Source organism: Kogia breviceps, chromosome 4 (assembly GCF_026419965.1).
Source record: "Kogia breviceps isolate mKogBre1 chromosome 4, mKogBre1 haplotype 1, whole genome shotgun sequence".
In the NCBI taxonomy this organism is placed as follows: domain Eukaryota; kingdom Metazoa; phylum Chordata; class Mammalia; order Artiodactyla; family Physeteridae; genus Kogia; species Kogia breviceps.
Genome location: NC_081313.1, coordinates 32,430,573 through 32,449,682, shown reverse-complemented (window position 1 = coordinate 32,449,682; position 19,110 = coordinate 32,430,573).

Sequence of the window (19,110 nt, the reverse complement as noted above, 5' to 3'; positions counted from 1 at the left end):
TCCTAAAGGTGCTAAGGGAATAAGCAGGACATACAGATTAAAACAATAATAATTTTAAAATGCAAATCTATTAAGTAATACAATTCATTAATTAAATAAGAATTCTTTTATAACCAATCTATATTTGTAAGAAGCCAACAAAGATCTCATAAAACACTGACCTGGCCTTCTCAGTAATGTTTGTCTTGTAAATTTTTAGCATGACTTTGATAGACGTCTAAAAGACAACTTCTTGTTTGGTATCATGGTGATGGCTGTTCCAGGTGGCTGGTCCGAACCACCTAGCCCGACCACCCCCAGCAGCCCAGGATTGGGTGGCTTTGGCACCAGACAGGTATTTGTTTCACCTCAAAACCCTCTTGGAAGGGGATCGGAGCATTGAAAAGGCTACAGCGAGAGAGCCCGAACCTCATGGGATTAGCAGTATTTGCCTGAGTTATAAAACTGTGACTTTCTCTAATTAAAAAAATACACCTCCACTCAAGGTACAAATATAAATATTAAGTGGGGTACTTGGTGGGTGACCCTTTTTTCCTCAAGAATAAATCATGTTACTTGGTTAAAAAATTTTATAAATAAATAAATAAAAGACAACTTCCCTATAATCACTGAAGAAGGGGTACTTGCTTGCCAGGAGAGGAAATAACACATTAGAGAAAGTAAGCCCATCAGTGTGGACCTTGAATGGAGATAATTAATTGAGGGTTTCAAAATCTCCAGATCCATGGTCACCTGTTGGGATGACCCATGAGTTATAAAAATTAATTGCCAGGATGGTTGCATATGGTCAGGACATCTGCTAAAAGACTTCCCCCAAGCAGATTCAGGGAAAAACAATTAAAGAATGCATATGGAATGTTTGGAGTCATTTTATGAGTTTCTAAGTTTAGCTAAACTTCAACAGCTGTCTGGCTAAAACATGGCCAAATGATATTCACATTCACCCACTGACCAGCATCAACAACTTAAGATTCAAAGCTATGAATTTCTGGGCAAAGATTTCACCCAGTTCAAGATCTGTCGGAAGGTGGCAGAAAAGAACAGGAAGTATTTCAGGACTGACTGCAGGGTTCAGGAGAGAAATACTTGGCTTGGTGGAGGCAGCTGCAAAGGCCCTTCGACTCCTGAAAGGGTTGCCCCCATGAGCTCACACAGAATCCAGCTGCTTCCCCTAAAGGAAGAGTCTTACTGACTTGGAATATTGAGGAAACTAGACTTTCTTGGAAGGCAGAAACAATTTTCCCTCTATAGTCACATTCTACCAGACTACGGTTCCCAGACAGAAGTCTGCAATCATTTTATCGTAATGCTTAGTTTTTAAGGACATAGCAAACTCAGCATATCATCGGTTCCAAAGATAATTCCCAATTATGAGAAAATGCATTATCATTCTTTTGTAGTTACTGAAAACACAGCACAGCATTCCAAACACTTCAAACAAGAAAATGTAGCATGTATAGGGAAAATCTGGTAAAACTATTATGGAAATCTGTTTTTATAACTTGTTTTTCTAGTGATCTCTGCCTATCTCCTTTGACCTTCAGTTCTTGACAAATGTAGGACTTGCTTTTTGCCAAGGCATACAAATTGTTGTGAACTCAGTATCCATTTACAGTGGTAGGCCTAAACATTGTAAGTAAATATAGATTTTAAGTAGTTATACATGTAAAAGTTTTCTTGTAAATTGGTCATATGTATCATAAGAGAAAGAGAGTCTCAGGATGGGGAAACAGGGGCAGGGGAAGGAAGCTGGGTTGCCCAATCAGTCTTTGATACTATTCAGAGAGAGGATGTTGTGATTGGCTATGAAAAGATGTGGATAAATTTCTCATCTAGGACCAACCTAACTCAATGCAATGGGCGTGTTTCTTAAGACTCTCTGTTGGTGGATAGAGACAGTGATCGAGGGATCTCTTTGTTTCTGTGGGATGCACTTCAGGTTTCTACTGCTAGACAGAAGCCAGCAGCAGACCTGAGTAACTAGATGTTTTTTGTCCTCTTTCCATTGTTCCTTCTTTTCATTCTTCTCTGCCTTTGATCCCAGAGATAAAGCACTGCCGAGCCTCATATCAAGGCATTTAAATAAATAAATGGGAGTACATGAAGAATGGGACATTCAATCTCTTTACAAATAATTAAATAATCCCATGGGGTGGCCTTCCTGAGTCCTTGATACATTGCAGAAATATCCCCTTGTGATTAGTATGAGGAGGGGATGACGTGTGGAACCATCACCAAGCTTAAAGTCATAAAAGTTATAAATATAGGATCTGGAAGGCATCTCAGAGATGACTAATTACATAAAATTCTCATTTTACAGATTAAAAAACACAGACTCAGAGAGGTGTCATAACTTATTCAGATAGGCAGCTAATAAGGAGTAGGATTAAACCTAGTATGTCTAGCTTCAAGTCCCGGGCTTTTCCTTTGGGCAACTTATAAAAATTTGCTAAAAACCTTTCAAATCTGTTACCTGCCATCTTTGGAGCAATCTCCGTGCCACTGAAATTAAAATATACTCTCTTGGTATGCCCACACAATGGGCTCTGAACCAGCTCCTGCTCGGGGTGAATCTCAGCAGGTTTGTGCAGCATATCAGACCCTTTTACTCCATATCCCTGTCTCTAAATTTGAGGTGAAGAAGGAAAAGAAAAAGTTGAGGAGACAGAAAGAACTGACTGCTCTTCTCCAACTCGACAGGGAGCAAGAACTTGAACCCTTCCTCCAGTGGGACATCAGCCAAACTGGATTTGGGATTAGCTACATGAAAGTGCTAATTGTGGTTGACAATGTAACCTACCGAATGTGACACAGTGACTTAATAAGAATGGAATTATGTCTGGTGGTTTAGATACACTCATTAGGCAAGATAGATTCTACTATGTATTTACAATATATAAAACACTGAAGAGGAATATGACAAACCATGCTATCACTGTCTATAATAGGATGTGCATTATTCTGACATTTGGAAAATTTGTAGCAGTACTCACAATTAATAAAGAAAGTCTTTATATCTATACATGACAACAGTTCTTCTATTTTATCTGAGGTGTCTATTTCGTTGGCATAAAGTTATTTATAGTATTCCCTTATAATACCTTCTGTTGGATATGAAGTGATTCCCCTCTTTCATTCCTGATTTTGATGATTTATGTGTTCTCACCTTTTTTCTTGATCAGTCTAGCTAGACTATCAATTAAGTTGATGTCTACAAAGACCCAATTTTTGGTTCGTTGATTCTTTTTCCTATTTTTCTCTATGTCATTAATTTCTGTTCTGTTTTTTGTTATTTCCTTCCTTCTTACTATGTGTTTGATTTGCTCTACTTTTTCTAAATTCTTCGAGTGGAAGATTAGATTATTTACTTTACATATTTCTTTCTAATATAAGCATTTATAGTTTAAAATGTTTCTCTAAGCACTGTATTAGCAGCATTACATATGTTTTGACATAACTTTTTAGTGTTCACTTTTTTTTTTTTTTTTTTGCAGTACGCGGGCCTCTCACTGTTGTGGCTTCTCCCGTTGCGGAGCACAGGCTCCGGACGTACAGGCTCAGTGGCCATGGCTCACGGGCCCAGCCGCTCCGTGGCATGTGGGATCCTCCCGGACTGGGGCACAAACATGTGTCCCCTGCATCGGCAGGCAGACTCTCAACCGCTGTGCCACCAGGGAAGCCCTTTAGTGTTCATTTTAAGATATTTTCTAATTTAATTTTTTAAATTTCTTGAGTCATGAGTTATTTAGAATTTTGTTTTTAAATTTCCATATATTTAGGAATTTCTCAGATATCTTTTCTTTATTAGTAATTTGAGTCTCTTGTTGTCATAGAGCATATATTGTATGATTTCATTCCTTTTTGCTTTCACTGATTTGTTTTATGGATTAGCATATAGGCTACCCTGAGGAATGTCTCATGCATTCTTGAAAGGAATGCATATTCTTCAGTCATTTGGTGGTGTGTTCTATATATTTTAGTTGGGTTCACAAATCTATGGCCTTACTTATTTTGTTTATAATTGTGCTAATTATTAAAGTGAAGTATTGAAATCTCCAATCTATACATTTTTGTCTATTTCTTCTTTGAATGTTCAGGTTTTGCTTCATATATGTTGTGGCTCTATTTTGAAGTGTATATATATCTTTCTAATTGTTACAATTGTTATGTTTTCCTGGTATATTGATCCTTTTAGCACCGAGAAATGGATCTCTTTTTATCTAGTAATATTTCCTGTCTTAAAGTCTTCTTTGACTGATACTAATGTAGCCATTCCAGGTCTTTTATGGGTATTGTTTGCATGATGTATCTTTTTCCATTCTTTTCCTTCAACAAATTTGTGGGGTTTTTTATTTTTTAAAAAATTTTTTTTGGTGCTATGCGGGCCTCTCTCTGTTGTGGCCTCTCCTGTTGCGGAGCACAGGCTGCGGATGCGCAGGCTCAGTGGCCATGGCTCACAGGTCCAGCCGCTCCGCGGCATGTGGGATCTTCCTGGACCGGGGCACGAACCCGTGTCCCCTGCATCGGCAGGCGGATTCTCAACCACTGCGCCACCAGGGAAGCCCAAATTTGTGTTTTTGAACCTTAGATTTGTCTCTCATAGACACAGATAACTGCATCTCTGCCTTCTTGATGGGAATGTTTATTTACATATGCTGCAATTATCAACATAGTTGGATTAATGCCTGTCATTTTATTGTTTTGTTTTGTTTTTTCTGTCTCATGTCTTTAATATTCCTTTTCCCTCACTGCCTTTTGTGTTAAAAATACTTTAGAGTATCATTTTTTACTTCTCAGTAGATTGTTTTAGCTATATTTTTTGAGTTATTTTCTTAGTGATTTGCATTTCTAACATCACAATCTACTTCAGTGTAATATCTAATTCCAATAGAATATGATATTTTGCTCCAAAATAGCTCCTGTGATATATATATATATAATTTGTTTATATTTACATTCTTACTTACCATTTCCATTGCTTTGTTATTTATCAATGCCATATCTGCTCCTTTCACATTCGTGTTTATTGATATTCTCTAGAAAGCTCTAATAAGCCATAATGTTTTCTTTGTGTGTTACATCTGCTATTGATGGTGTGATGATGATGATGGTAGTTTTTCATTACTCTTTGTTTGAAGCATATCTGGTAAACCCTATCTTTCCTTGACCCTCAGATTCTGCAGTGACTATAGATAGTAGTTTCTAGCAAAATTCATTTTCAGTGGCAGAAAACAATTTTAAACATTATGTTAAAGGAAACAACCTTAACATAAAGAGATAAAAGGCAGATTAAATATCAACTCTTTAGCAAAGAAAACTCTAGGTGTCTATTTTAATTTTATTCCATAAGACCACAAACTGTCATGCAAGATAGTTAGAGATTATAAGTAATGTTCTATAGATATACCTTACTCCAGTTTACACAGCTGGTAAGTGGTAAAGCCAGGATTTAAACCCATGAAAACAGCTTCCAATGTTCATTATCTTATCCAAAAAAAAGCTGAGAATAATATCCTTGTAAATATTTTCTTCTTTCTTTCTTTCTTCCTCCCTCCTCTCTATGCATGTTTTTCTTCCTTCCTTCCTTTGTTCCTTCCTTCCTTCCTTTCTTTCCTTCCTTCCTTCCTCCCTCCTACCCTCTTTCCCTCCTTTCCTTCTTTCTTTTTCTTTATTCATCATAACAGTCTCTCTCACTGGTTTCACCACCTAGTCACACTTCCAAATCCATCTCCTTTGGCAGAAGCATAAGAACTAATTGTTATATTGTAAAGAAAATGAATTATTTCTTATTATTTACTGGTTGATGTGGATTGATTAGCTCCTACCTTATAATCCTCTCAAAGGTAATCAATAATGCAAATAAATTTCTCACTAGATTTTCTAAGTATCCACTTACACTTTTGCCCAAATGTAATTTTTATCTGGCCCCTGAAGAGTTTAATTTAAAATTATGACAGGTCTATTTTATTCAGTAAAAGTTATGACTCTAAATATCTATTAAGATAGATAGCAAAAATTCTAATGTTAGACTTAATTTGGAGTCCAAGGAAATACTGATAGATTCCCATTCCCTACCTCTTCCCCCACAACCTACACATGCCATTTCATCCTTGGTGTTATGGGTAAGTTGCAACACTTGGGAAGCCTGAGATGGAGATCTTCCACATGGGTTTTTATATGGCAGGGCCTGCTTCCTATTCTCTGTCTTCTGCCTTTGAGAATATGCAGGGACAGGAAATTGTAGCCATCAGTTATGTCCTAGATACCTGGCTTTCTCTGAAAAACTCATGTGAGGGCATGGGGTTTCTTTGGTTTTGTTGTTTTTGTTTGTTGGTTTGTTTTTCTCGCTGGAATCATTCCCTTTCCCCTCACCTTCAATCCCTTTTCTTTTCCTCTCAAGTTTCCTTTGTGATCTCTTTTCCTATTGGTCCCAATACACATCAGGGATGGAAGGTCCTAGACTTTCAACCAACTCAGGGAAAAGTATAACAGAAAGGGAAATATTTGGTGGGCTGGTAATTCTGTCATACTAATAGTGCTGTCACTGATAGGCAGTGAGAATTCTTTCAAGTCTTAGTGAGTAAAGTATAAATATTCCCAGGCATCATTTCCAAAGCATCTCCTTACTTGGTGTTTATTCCTTTAATATTTCACTATCACTTTTCATTATTATTCTAGGAAATCATTTGGAAGAAACAGGATGTTTATAGAAAGTCCCCTTGCTTTTACCCAATAAGGCTTTTGGAATCAGAGACATAATAATGCCATGAACTTGGACAGTGCCCTTATACCAAGGAATGCTGAGTGCTTTCACTAGCTGAGTGCCAACTCACCAGGCTGCCTGGAATTTCTGTTAGTAGGCCCCTATTTATTTTCTTCAATTCTTCTTTACCATAAAATAGGGATATAAAAGTGAGATGTCAATACATATAGTTTATATTGGTAAATGCCATGTTCTTTCTCTTGTTTTAAAAATTCTCCCAGCCTCCTCTTCTCACATCATTGTGTGACTTCTTTTTTCTCCAAATGATTTAATGCTGAGTCGTTAAAAAATAGAATGTTAAACTGTAAAACTGATTATATATATAACTTTTAACACCTCCCCCATTGTTAATGTCTTGCCTAACTATAATACAACATCAAAATCAGGAAATTGGCATTAATACAATCCGTAGACCTTATTCAGATTTCACCAGTCATACATGCACTTGTTTGTGCATGTTAGTGTGTGTATGTAGTTCTCTGCAATTTGATTACATGTGTATCTCTGTGTAACTGTCAACAACTATCAAGATGCTTAACTGTATCATTGCCACAAGATTCCTTTGTCCTGCCTCTTTATAGCTATATCCACCCCGTCTCAATCCCATACCTAACCCCTAGCAACCACTAATTTGTTCTCCATATCTATAATCATGTCACTTCATGAATATTGCATAAGTTGATTCATGGATGGATCAAAAGGACGTATCCTTTTGAAACTGGCTTTTTGCACTTAGACTAATTTTTTTGAGGTTCTTCCAAGTTGCCGTCTGCATCGACAGCTCTTTTTTTTCTTATTGTTGAGTAGTACTCTGATTTTAATGTACCCACTGAAGGACCATCAGGGTTGTTTCCAGTTATTGGTCATTAGGGGAAAAAAAGCTGCTCTAAGCATTCATATACACACTTCTGCATACATTTAAAAAAACTTTTCTTTGTGATATTTGTCCCGGTCTTGTAGTAAGTCTATTTTCCATATTGAAGGTAACTGCCTTCTTAAAGGCACTGAATGAGTGACCCAGTTTCTTTGCACCTTCTCCAGCATTTAGGGTTAACACTATTTAAAGAAAAATAGCTATTCTGGTAGGTATGGTGTGATATCTCCTTTTGGTTTTAATTTGCATTTTTCTAATGACTAACAATGATAATTACAATGTCGATGATTATAATGTTTTTCATAGCTCCTGCTTTGAGAACTGCTGGTAAACTCTGTCTTTCCTTCGCCCTCAGATTTGGACCTTGAGATAATGTTGAGCATCTGTTCATATGCTTATTTTTCATCTGTATATTCTCTTTAGTTAAATGTCTATGTGTACCTTTTGCTCATTATTTAATTTTTTAAATTAATGCTGTTTTCAGAGTTCTTTATATATTCTAAACACAAGTCCTTTTTTTGTATGTGTAATTTGCAAATATTTTTCCAAGCTCACAATTTGTCTTTTCATCCTATTGAGTCTTTCACAGTACAAAATTTTAATTTTGATGAAGTCCAATATATCAAAATTTCCTTTTTAAAAATTTTTATTGATGTATAGTTGATTTACAATGCTGTGTTAATTTCTGCTGTACAGCAAAGTGACTCATACACATATATACATTCTTTTTTATATTCTTTTCCATTACGGTTTATCCCAGGATATTGAATACACTTCCCTGTGCTACACAGTAGGACCTTGTTGTTTATTTTATTGTGAAGTGTAAGAATTCTTTGCTTAATCCTAGGTCCTAAAAATCTTCTCTTGTGGTTTTTTAGAAGTTTTATAGTTTTGTTTCATATTGAAGTTCATGATCCATTTTTGAGATAATTTTTGTATAAAATGTGAGTTGTAGGTTACATTCATATTTTCCCTATAGATTTTTCCATTTGCTTCAGCACAATTTTTTTTTTTTTCGGTACGCGGGCCTCTCACTGTTGTGGCCTCTCCCGTTGCGGAGCACAGGCTCCGGACGCGCAGGCTCAGCGGCCATGGCTCATGGGCCCAGCCGCTCCGCGGCGTGTGGGATCTTCCCAGACCGGGGCACGAACATATGTCCCCTGCATCGGCAGGCGGATTCTCAACCACTGCACCACCAGGGAAGCCCCAGCACCATTTATTGAAAAACCTGTCCCTTCTTCATTGAACTGCTTTTGCTCTTTGTCAAAAATTTATAGGGGGCTTCCCTGGTGGTGCAGTGGTTAAGAATCCACCTGCCAATGCAGGGTACATGGGCTTGAGCCCTGGTCTGGGAAGATCCCACATGCCGCGGAGCAACTACTGAGGCTGCGCTCTAGAGCTGGCGAGCCACAACTACTGAGCCCGCATTCCACAACTACTGAAGCCTGTGTGCTTAGAGCCCATGCTCCGTCACAAGAGAAGCCACTGCAGTGAGAAGCCCACGCACCACAACGAAGAGTAGCCCTGCTCGCTGCAACTAAAGAAAGCCCACGCGCAGCAACGAAGACCTAATGCAGCCAAAAATAAACAAAATAAATAAATTTTTAAAAATTAATTGAACATATATGTGTGGATGATACATTTCTGGCTTCTCTGTTCTGTTCAATGGATATCTCTATCCCTTTACCAGCGTCACACTGTCTTGATGATTGTAGTCGTAACATTAGGAAGACTGATCTCATTCCCTTTATTCTTTTTCAAAAATTGTTTTTGTTATGCCAGAATACATCACTTTTGAAGAAAATAGACATACTGTACTGATACATAAAACTAACAACAGAAATGCTAAGATTAGCAGTCATATGTACAGTAACAAGAAATATCCCACTATCAGTTTAAAAAGTTGATCAATATAACCTAAGAAAGAAATTTTAAAAGACTATTATTCCATTTCTAAGAATTTATTGTAAGGAAATAATCGGAAACTTTTACTAAGTTGTATGCCTAACAATTTAAATTACAGTAGTACTTCTAATAGCCCACATTTGAATCAAACAGTAACAGATCAGTTACTCAAAATATGGTCCACTTTCTAGGGTTAATCTGCAAACTGGTTTTTGGTGAGCCCATGACATGGTAAGTTAAGGAATTGAGAGTAAGCATTAAACTTTCATAGCAATTTGACAAGACAATGTCATATTTATTGAACTTAATGATTAAAAAAAATAGAGGCTTGTATTTTATGCTTTTATTCTTTTTTTTAGTCATTCATTTTTATTGCCATTCATTTTAATGTCACAAAAGTAATAATGCATTACAGACTAGAAATTTTTAAAAAATTATCCTTCACCACAGATAGTTTAAGAAGTAGTGATTGGACCAGTGTTTCCTAGCCTGTATCATTTCACAGCACAGATGAAAAATAATTGATAATATTTATATGGGACACTGGAGTAAAATCAAGGGTATTTAATTGCTTTCTAACTGGGTTTGGGTGAAAATGTTATTATCTTTATACCGTATATTTATAATAAGAAAAGCATAATTCAAAACAGGGAAGACATTAATTGTTGAACCAAATAAAATATTTTCCAATATTTTTTAAATGAGAAATTTAACCTTGTCTTCGTGGAGGTGATTCTTTGTATCAAGACATGAGAGTTGACTTTAAGGAACTGAACACATTTTCCTTTTATTCCCTCAACAAATGAAACTTTGAAACTTCTTGCTTTAAGAATGCTGATGGATTTTTTAATCCAACTAGATTGTTTTCATATCAAGCATTTCAAAATATTGAGACTGCTCTAATTTCAGAATGAGCAGGCATTGTCAGAGCAGTTGTGCTGCAGTTCCCTGGATTCAAAAGACTCAACACTCAAAAGTCTCATCAAGAGCAAGTGGACAGAATTTTCTGATATGTGGAGACAGAACTGGAGGATGATACCTGGAGCTGCCATTGCCAGGTTGCCCCATCCGGCCTCCTTTCCCTTCCACCACATCTGGCCACACCTTGGTCTTTTCAGCATGTTCCTTGGCACCTGGAATACAAACACTTTCAACAGCCCCACATGCCCTCGGTTACAACGGGCAGCAGTGGTGAACTCAGCAGCTGGCCTCTGAAAGCACCTCCTTGACCTTTTCACCATGTCATAATGCAGCAGCACGTACTTGGTACACTCATTCTGCTCCCAGTCTGCAAGGACCACGGACTGCCTTGTTAATCACTGCCCTGCTCCGAGGAGCACTGAACAGGGCTGCTCACAGTCAGAGGCAACTGAACCAAATTCTTCCCTGCTCTCTTGGGCCCTGCCCAGTTACTGAGAGGGCAGAAGAGATCAGCATCTCCTGGCTCATCATTTTGTCTCTGCACATGTTTGGAAGCTCTGCACAAGGCTATATGCTCTTACAGAAGGAAAAAATCTCCACCTTGCTCACTGTAGTACCACAATGTTCAGAACTGTTGTCTATCACTTAGTAGATGCTCAATAAAGACTTGTAGAATGAATGAATCACCATCAGTACATGACTGGTTAAATAAACATGATCTGTCCATACAATGAAATACTATGCAGCCTTTAAATTGAATGGAAATATTAATGCGTATATGTGGAATCTAGAAAAATGGTATAGATGATCTTATTTGCAAAGCAGAAAGAGAGACGCAGACATAGAGAACAAATGTATGGATACCAACGGGGGAAAGGGGGAGGGGATGAACTGGGAGATTGGGATTGACATATATACACTATTGATACTATGTACAGGATAGATAACTAATGAGAACCTACTGTATAGCTCAGGGAACTCTACTCAATGTTCTGTGGTGACCTAAATGGGAAGGAAATCCAAAAAAAGAGGGGATGTATGGATACATATAGCTGATTCACTTTGCTGTACAGTAGAAACTAACATAACATTGTAAAGCAACTATACTCCAAGGAAAATTAATTTTAAGAACATAAATAAATTGAAAGGAATGTGTCTTCCAGGAAACTGTCAATGAATAGCACTGGGTGCAAAAATGAAGCTGCCAAATAGCATGCATGATATAACCCAATATACATAAATTATATATGAGTTTGTTTATACATATGGAAATATGAAGATCATTAACATTTTAAATGTGGTCTTAATTTTTCAAATTCTTATTTTAAAATCTTTTTACAATCACTTATGTAGACACCACCACACAGAGCATTAATGGTGAAGAGCTGTGGTGCCTGCAAGACAGAACAGAAAGTGAAGAGTCAATCCAAAGGCTGAGCTTTGTTCTCCTTCTTTTCAGTTGGTCACGTTATGTCTGAACTGAGCAAATACACAATGTAAGAGTCCTTATTTCCCACAGGTCTTCCACATTATCCCATTTGTGCCTAGATAAAATTATGACTCTTTGCTCCTTCTTCTTGTCCCAATAATGATGCGTTTTTCTAACCTTGTGTAAAAGTCCTTCCTCTCCAGTCCTTCTGGGAGGACCCATTAGGGAGTCTAATCAATACGTATCTTTTTGGAATCACGGCTACTCTGTCCTCTCTATCAGGCATCATCATGTACCCTGACTTGGTGGAGCTCCATGGAAATCTCTGGTGATAGGATAAACAATTGGGTTCCTTAATAAGGCAGTTTATGAATTATTAAATTCCATATTACCATATGGAATTTTTACTAAATTTGTTTTTATGGATTTTACTTGAATGTTATTTTCTGAAGTCATAAGACTATGGGGAATAAGTCAGAAACAGTTCAAATAAGGGAAATTCTCTGTTTATGGCTAAAACTTGGTTAATAGGCACTCCTGACCCACCTGACTCCCTGCTAATATTGGGATGTTATGGCCTGAATGGCCCCTGCCTTCCGTGCAAATAGACATCTAGCTGCCCACATCAAGAGGCTCCCTGACATGCCCAGATGTTACTTAAGTCTAAAACTCAAACCCCAGGTGTAGAATAAATAAAGGGTAGATGCCGCCAGCCGCGGCGGGTCCTCAAAGTGCAGCAACAATCGACGAGAGGGGGTAGGGAACTGAAGGCACCAAGGTATGGGATCAGAAGGGCACAAGCAACTGATGGTTGCAAGGCAAGTTTAATAACAAAGCATAGCCATATAGATACCCCTAAAGCAGGGAATTTGCTTAGTCACCATCTTATCGGCATCAGCTGGTTAATTGGCTTCTCGGCTTAGTCACGCCTTATCGGCATCAGCTGGTTGATTGGCTTCTCGGCTTCTCCCTCAAAGGCACCAATTTCCCCTCCAGGGTTGCTTTTCCTAGCTTTAGGGAACAACCAGGGACTCCCAGTAACTGAGCAGGTCCCTGGAGCGATTTGGCCAAAGGCCATCTCCTTTTTTACGTTCATACCATAAAGTTCAGGATGCATACCAAGGAGAGTACAATCGGGCCCTGAGGCTTATGAGGGTCTTAATGGCGCCTTCCTCAGAGGGCAATGCTCGCCACATTTCCCCCTCTTTTATTTTCTAAACCTTGAAAATGCAATTTCAACCCATACACCTCCTGACGAAGAGCAGCGAGACGGCCAACAATAAAGCGTAATAAACAAGGTAAGGCAATTAACATCAACAATACACATGACCCCACGGTAATCAATCCTGTGAGTCCATTTTGAAACCAATGCATTGGGTTTAACCATTGAAGCTGATCCAAGAGTCCTTGAATTAATTGTTGGGGCCAGTCTTCTTGTAGATGAGCTGCTTGAATTGCTTGTATTTCTGCATTAAGTTTTTGTATGTCCAAACTAATGTGTCCATCAGTCCATACACTTAAAAAGTGCATTTTTACTTTGTTCCAATCCCAGTCAGTTTCATTATAAGCGTGTTGAGTCACACAAATCCAAGTAAATTTAGCATGGCAAATCAAACGCATTTTCAATTTTAAAGCGATAATTTGGTCTTCTAAACCTATGAGAGCATTTTTTAACTCATCAACCTCAGTTTTTAGTTGAGTATCAATGACTTTGTAATGCTAATGTAATACTGGTATTTTTAGACAATTGATTAACATAATGTGCTTGTTGTACAGTTTTACTTAATGCTAAACTGGCGGTAGTGGCTGTGGCTGTTAAAGCGGCTAAGGCTAATATGCTACATATTAATATTCCAGTGAATCGTTTAGGTCTTTTTAAAGCTTCAGATAATTCTAGCCAAGCTTGCATGCTAGTACTATGATACTATGGTTCAGAAATATTTACAGGCAGCATTACATAGGAAGGTTGTTTTAACATCATAACAGAAAAAGTTCCTTTCATAGGCAGAACGCAAGTACTAAAAATACAATTCTGACAAGTTATATTATATCCTAAGGAACCAGAAGTAAACTCAATCTGTAAATCTCCTGTTAGCAAGGCATATGAGGGTGTAACACAAGTAATAACTGGTTGATAAGAATAAGACAATTCAAACTTCCCAAAATCCCAATGCTTATAAAAAACCAAACTATTATTAGTAACAGAAACTGAAGAAATTAAAATGGTACCATTATTATAATTTAAGGTGCACCAGATTTGAGAATTCAAAATCAGATTGGGGAAAATCAGAAGGAAAAGAGGAGGGAAACATCAAACTTGTAACAGCTTTAACTACCTTTAAACTATGGCCGGCCAGTAAAGTCCCTTGTCCTCCTACATATACTTCAACACAAAAATAGTATCTTTGACTTTGCAGCTTCTATTAGAGCTCCACTTTCAGCTTTATGATTAGACCCATCTTTGTTGCTGTAATTACCAGTCTCATTCTTTCCATTTTTGTTATTGTTGCCCCGTGAAATCATTTTTTCTAGAACAGCAATAAGATGTAAAGCTTTCTCAGCTTGGTAGGTTAATATATACAGGTCTACGAACAAAAAACACACTGCTTGGGCAAATTTTTCTTCAAAAGGTTCTATGAACTGATAAAGTTTTTCACCAATGGATATGGCTTCTGTATACTGTCGGACATGATACAGGATGACTGCTTGATTGTAATACAACATACTGTTTTCAAGATCATGTAGTCCATCCATTTCTTCAACAGCCGAGTGCACCTGATTCTTCAATTGGTTAAGTGTCTGTCTTAAACTATCTGTTGTTGTCTGGTTACTTTTGAAAAACTCAGCTACTGCCGTATTCAAAATTATTTTATAATCGTCTTTGTTTATATCTTGTAGGCAGGCAAGATGTTGCAGACAGACATCATAATTTCCAGCTATGAAAGCCTGGAAAGCACTGGTGGACAACTCCTTCTCTTGATCAGTGATCTCAGGTCGCTTCTTGGATACTTTTTGTCCCATATTTTTTTACTTCTGACTATTGCCCCGAGTTACTATCAACTTTACTATGTGGCCACACTTTCACTCTTCACTCCGGGGATTCACCTACCGAGATTCAGATGTCCCTCTTGTCAAGTCCCTGTTCGGGCGCCACTTGCCGCCAGCCGCGGCGGGTCCTCAAAGTGCAGCAACAATCGACGAGAGGGGGTAGGGAACTGAAGGCACCAAGGTATGGGATCAGAAGGGCACAAGCAACTGATGGTTGCAAGGCAAGTTTAATAACAAAGCATAGCCATATAGATACCCCTAAAGCAGGGAATTTGCTTAGTCACCATCTTATCGGCATCAGCTGGTTAATTGGCTTCTCGGCTTAGTCACGCCTTATCGGCATCAGCTGGTTGATTGGCTTCTCGGCTTCTCCCTCAAAGGCACCAATTTCCCCTCCAGGGTTGCTTTTCCTAGCTTTAGGGAACAACCAGGGACTCCCAGTAACTGAGCAGGTCCCTGGAGCGATTTGGCCAAAGGCCATCTCCTTTTTTACGTTCATACCATAAAGTTCAGGATGCATACCAAGGAGAGTACAATCGGGCCCTGAGGCTTATGAGGGTCTTAATGGCGCCTTCCTCAGACGGCAATGCTCGCCACAGGTAGAAAGGTAAAATATGCACCCAAGGACACATAGCCAGTGATGGAGTTTAGGCAACGCTTAGCCTACTGTGTTATTTTTCCCACTTGTGACATTTTTGTAACCTTACAAAATGATAATAGGATATACAGTTTTAAACATGCAAACAAACTTTTCAAATACAATATTTCTGAAATAAAATGAGTCATCTCAATCACATTGTCAATAGGACAAAGATTTGAACATTTCTAACAATAAGCTTTCTACAAAAGGAGAACACATACATTATTCAAATAGCTCCTCACACCATTCCCCTGAAAAGGATTTACTGAAGATAAATAATTGTTTTTATTTATTCTAGACTTTTGCCTTTTAAAAAATGTAGTAATTTTTTCTGAGTATAAAAGAAAATTGAGACAATTCAGAAAAGTATGAAAACATAAACAGTTTGCATAATCCCATCACGCAAAGCTAATGACCATGAACATTTCATAATGTGTTTCTGTCAATTGATTCTCTATACAATTTTAAATTTTAAATCATTAGCATTTCCTGTATCATTAAACATTTTCTAAACGTGATTGAAAGTGCAACTTTTCTATTGAGATTGTTATTTTAAAAAGTATTTTCCAGAGAAGTATCTGTCTATTTCTTTGCAAATACTGTTTGTCAGATAGCCTATGAATTTTATGGCTTTTTTGAATGTAGAATATATTAATATTCTTGCAGTAAATTTAACGACCTGTCTTTCTGTGCTTTTTTTCAGAGAATGACCTTTCCCAGGCTTAAGTAAGGTAAATATTTACATAACTTTTCTCCTAGTCCTTTTAAGTGGTTGTTTTTTGGCGGGGGGGTTGTTACAGTTTCTTTCTAAATATGTAATTTTATTTTGTAGTATGTTGTGATGTAAGGGTCTTACTTTTTTTTTCTAAATTGTTAATCAGCTTTCTCAGGGTTATTTCTTAAATAATCTAGTGTTTGCTTAATAATTAGAAATGCCAGTTTTATCATTTGCTATCTATTTACTTATATAAATATATACATAAAAGCACCAACTCTAGGGTTCAGAGTACCAAAGAAGATTCCTCCTCCTGCACATTTTTGAAAAATTTATTTTTTTGAAGTATAGTTGATTTACAATGCTGTATTTGTTTTGGCTGTACAGCAAAGTGATTCAGGTATATATATATGCTTTTCCATATTCTTTTCCATTATGGTTTATTACAGGATATTGAATATAGTTCCCTGTGCTATAGAGTAGGACCTTGTTGTGTACCCATTTATATATAATAGTTTGCATCTATTAATCCCAAACTCCCAATCCATCCCTCCCCCACCCCTCCCTTCCCCTTGGCAACCACAAGTCAGTTCTCTATGTCTGTGAGTCTGTTTCTGTTTCGTGGATAAGTTCATTTATGTCGTGTTTTAGATTCCACTTAAAAGTGATATCATATGGTATTTATCTTTCTCTTTCTGACTTCACTTAGTATGATCATCTCTAGGTCTACCCATGTTGCTGCAAATGGCATTATTTCATTCTTTCTAATGGCTAAGTAGTATTCCATTATATATGTACGTATATATATATATATATATATGTATATATATTCACAGTTTCTTCATCCATTCGTCTGTTGGAACAGATGAATGGATGGACATTTAGGTTGTTTCCATGTATTGGCTATTGTGAATAGTGCTGCTATGAACATTGGGGTGCATATATCTGTTTCAATTATAGTTTTGTCCAGATATATGCCCAGGAGTAGGATTGCTGGATCATATGGTAACTCTATTTTTAGTTTTTTGAGGAACCTTCATATTGTTTTCCACAGCAGCTGCACCATTTTACATTCTTATCAATAGTGTAGGAGGGCTCCCTTTTCTTCACACCCTCTCAGCATTTGTAAATTTTTAAATGATGGCCATTCTGACTGGTGTGAGGTGGTACCTTGTTGTAGTTTTGATTTGCATTTCTCTAATAATTAGCAAGGATGAGTATCTTCATGTGCCTCTTGGCCATCTGTATGTCTTCTTAGGAGAAATGTCTATTTAGGTCTTCTGCCCATTTTCTGATTTGGTTGTTTGGTTCTTTGTTATTGAGTTGTATGAGCTGTTTGTATACTTTGAAAATTAAGCCCTTGTCAGTCACTTCATTTGCAAATATTTTCTCCCAGCCCGTAAATTGTGTTTTTCTTTCATTTATGGTTTCCTTTGCTGTCCTCCTGCACACTTTTCTTATCCTTACTCCTCTCCCTTCCACCTCCCCAGCTCAGCATAGCAGAAGTGTGACCCAGTCTCCTTTACTACCACCACTTTCCTCACCATTGTGGGCTCCCCAGCCAAAAGTTACAAACTGAGAGAGGAAGAAAGTTTATTTTAAAATATTATTTGAAATTGTGATTTTTAAACTGCACAAAACTTTTAGTTCTTAATTGAGACTATTTGTGTGAGAGTCCATAGGACATGTTATCGACAAATTAATGAAGAGAAAGGAAACTTTCTAAGATATCCTGTCAAGGGCAGAGAAATGTAGTCCCAACTGGCTTTAAAGGAAAGTAAGGAGAAAAAGTAGGTGATTTTTTACTTTTACCTCTGCTAGCTCCTTATTTAACTCTGCTCTTCATCTTAATGGATATATAAATGTAAAAATAGATTATAGATGATAGATAGAGAATTGCACATATAATTTCTAGCCATCAGATGTGAGTGTGTGTGTATGCATGTTTGTGTTTGTTTGTGTGAGCATCATATTTCCCTTTGTAAAATCCAAATATATTTTTAGAAAATAGAAATAATGTTATTTATGAGATTGGGATCAATTTTTGCTTTCTAGGATAATGAATAAAATTGCCTTGGGCAGAACTTGCCTTTGTTCTAAGGACCATATGGTATATATACCCTTTGACAAAGTAATTATCTAGTTCTATAGCACATGGCATAAGCACTTCCATAATGGGCCATACAGCATTGGGAGAAGAACTAATATTTAGCAATGAAATTAGGAAGAAATCACATTATAATAAGAAATAAAAAGAAACTATAATCATTTTTGCTGTCTCAAGATGGAAAGATCAACATTACAAATGGTAGTTATATCACTATGTACATTAAACCCACACACATACACACATATAGTGGAAATACATGGATGTATACTCTAACTCAGTTGTTCTTAAACTTGATGCCCACTGTAGACACAGATCTGCCTCAGTGACGGAGCACCCCAACCAATGAGTTAAGAATGTGCTACAGGAATCTCCATAATGTATAAAAAGCTATTTGAAATTAAAACATAATACAAAGAACCCAATAGATAAATGAACAAGGAATAAGAAAATATAAATGGCCTTTAAACATATGAAAACATGCCCAAATACACTCAAAATAAGACATGCGTGAATTAAAACTATACAATGCATCACTTTTCACAGATCATGTGAGCAAAAATCCAGAAGTTTGATAACAGAGTATGTTGGTGAAGCTGTAGGAAATACTTACATATGTAGTTAATGAGGAGTATAAACTATTAAAACCCTATGAACATCAAATTTAAAATTGCATGTAACAGTTTTTAGTATTATTTATAATGTCAA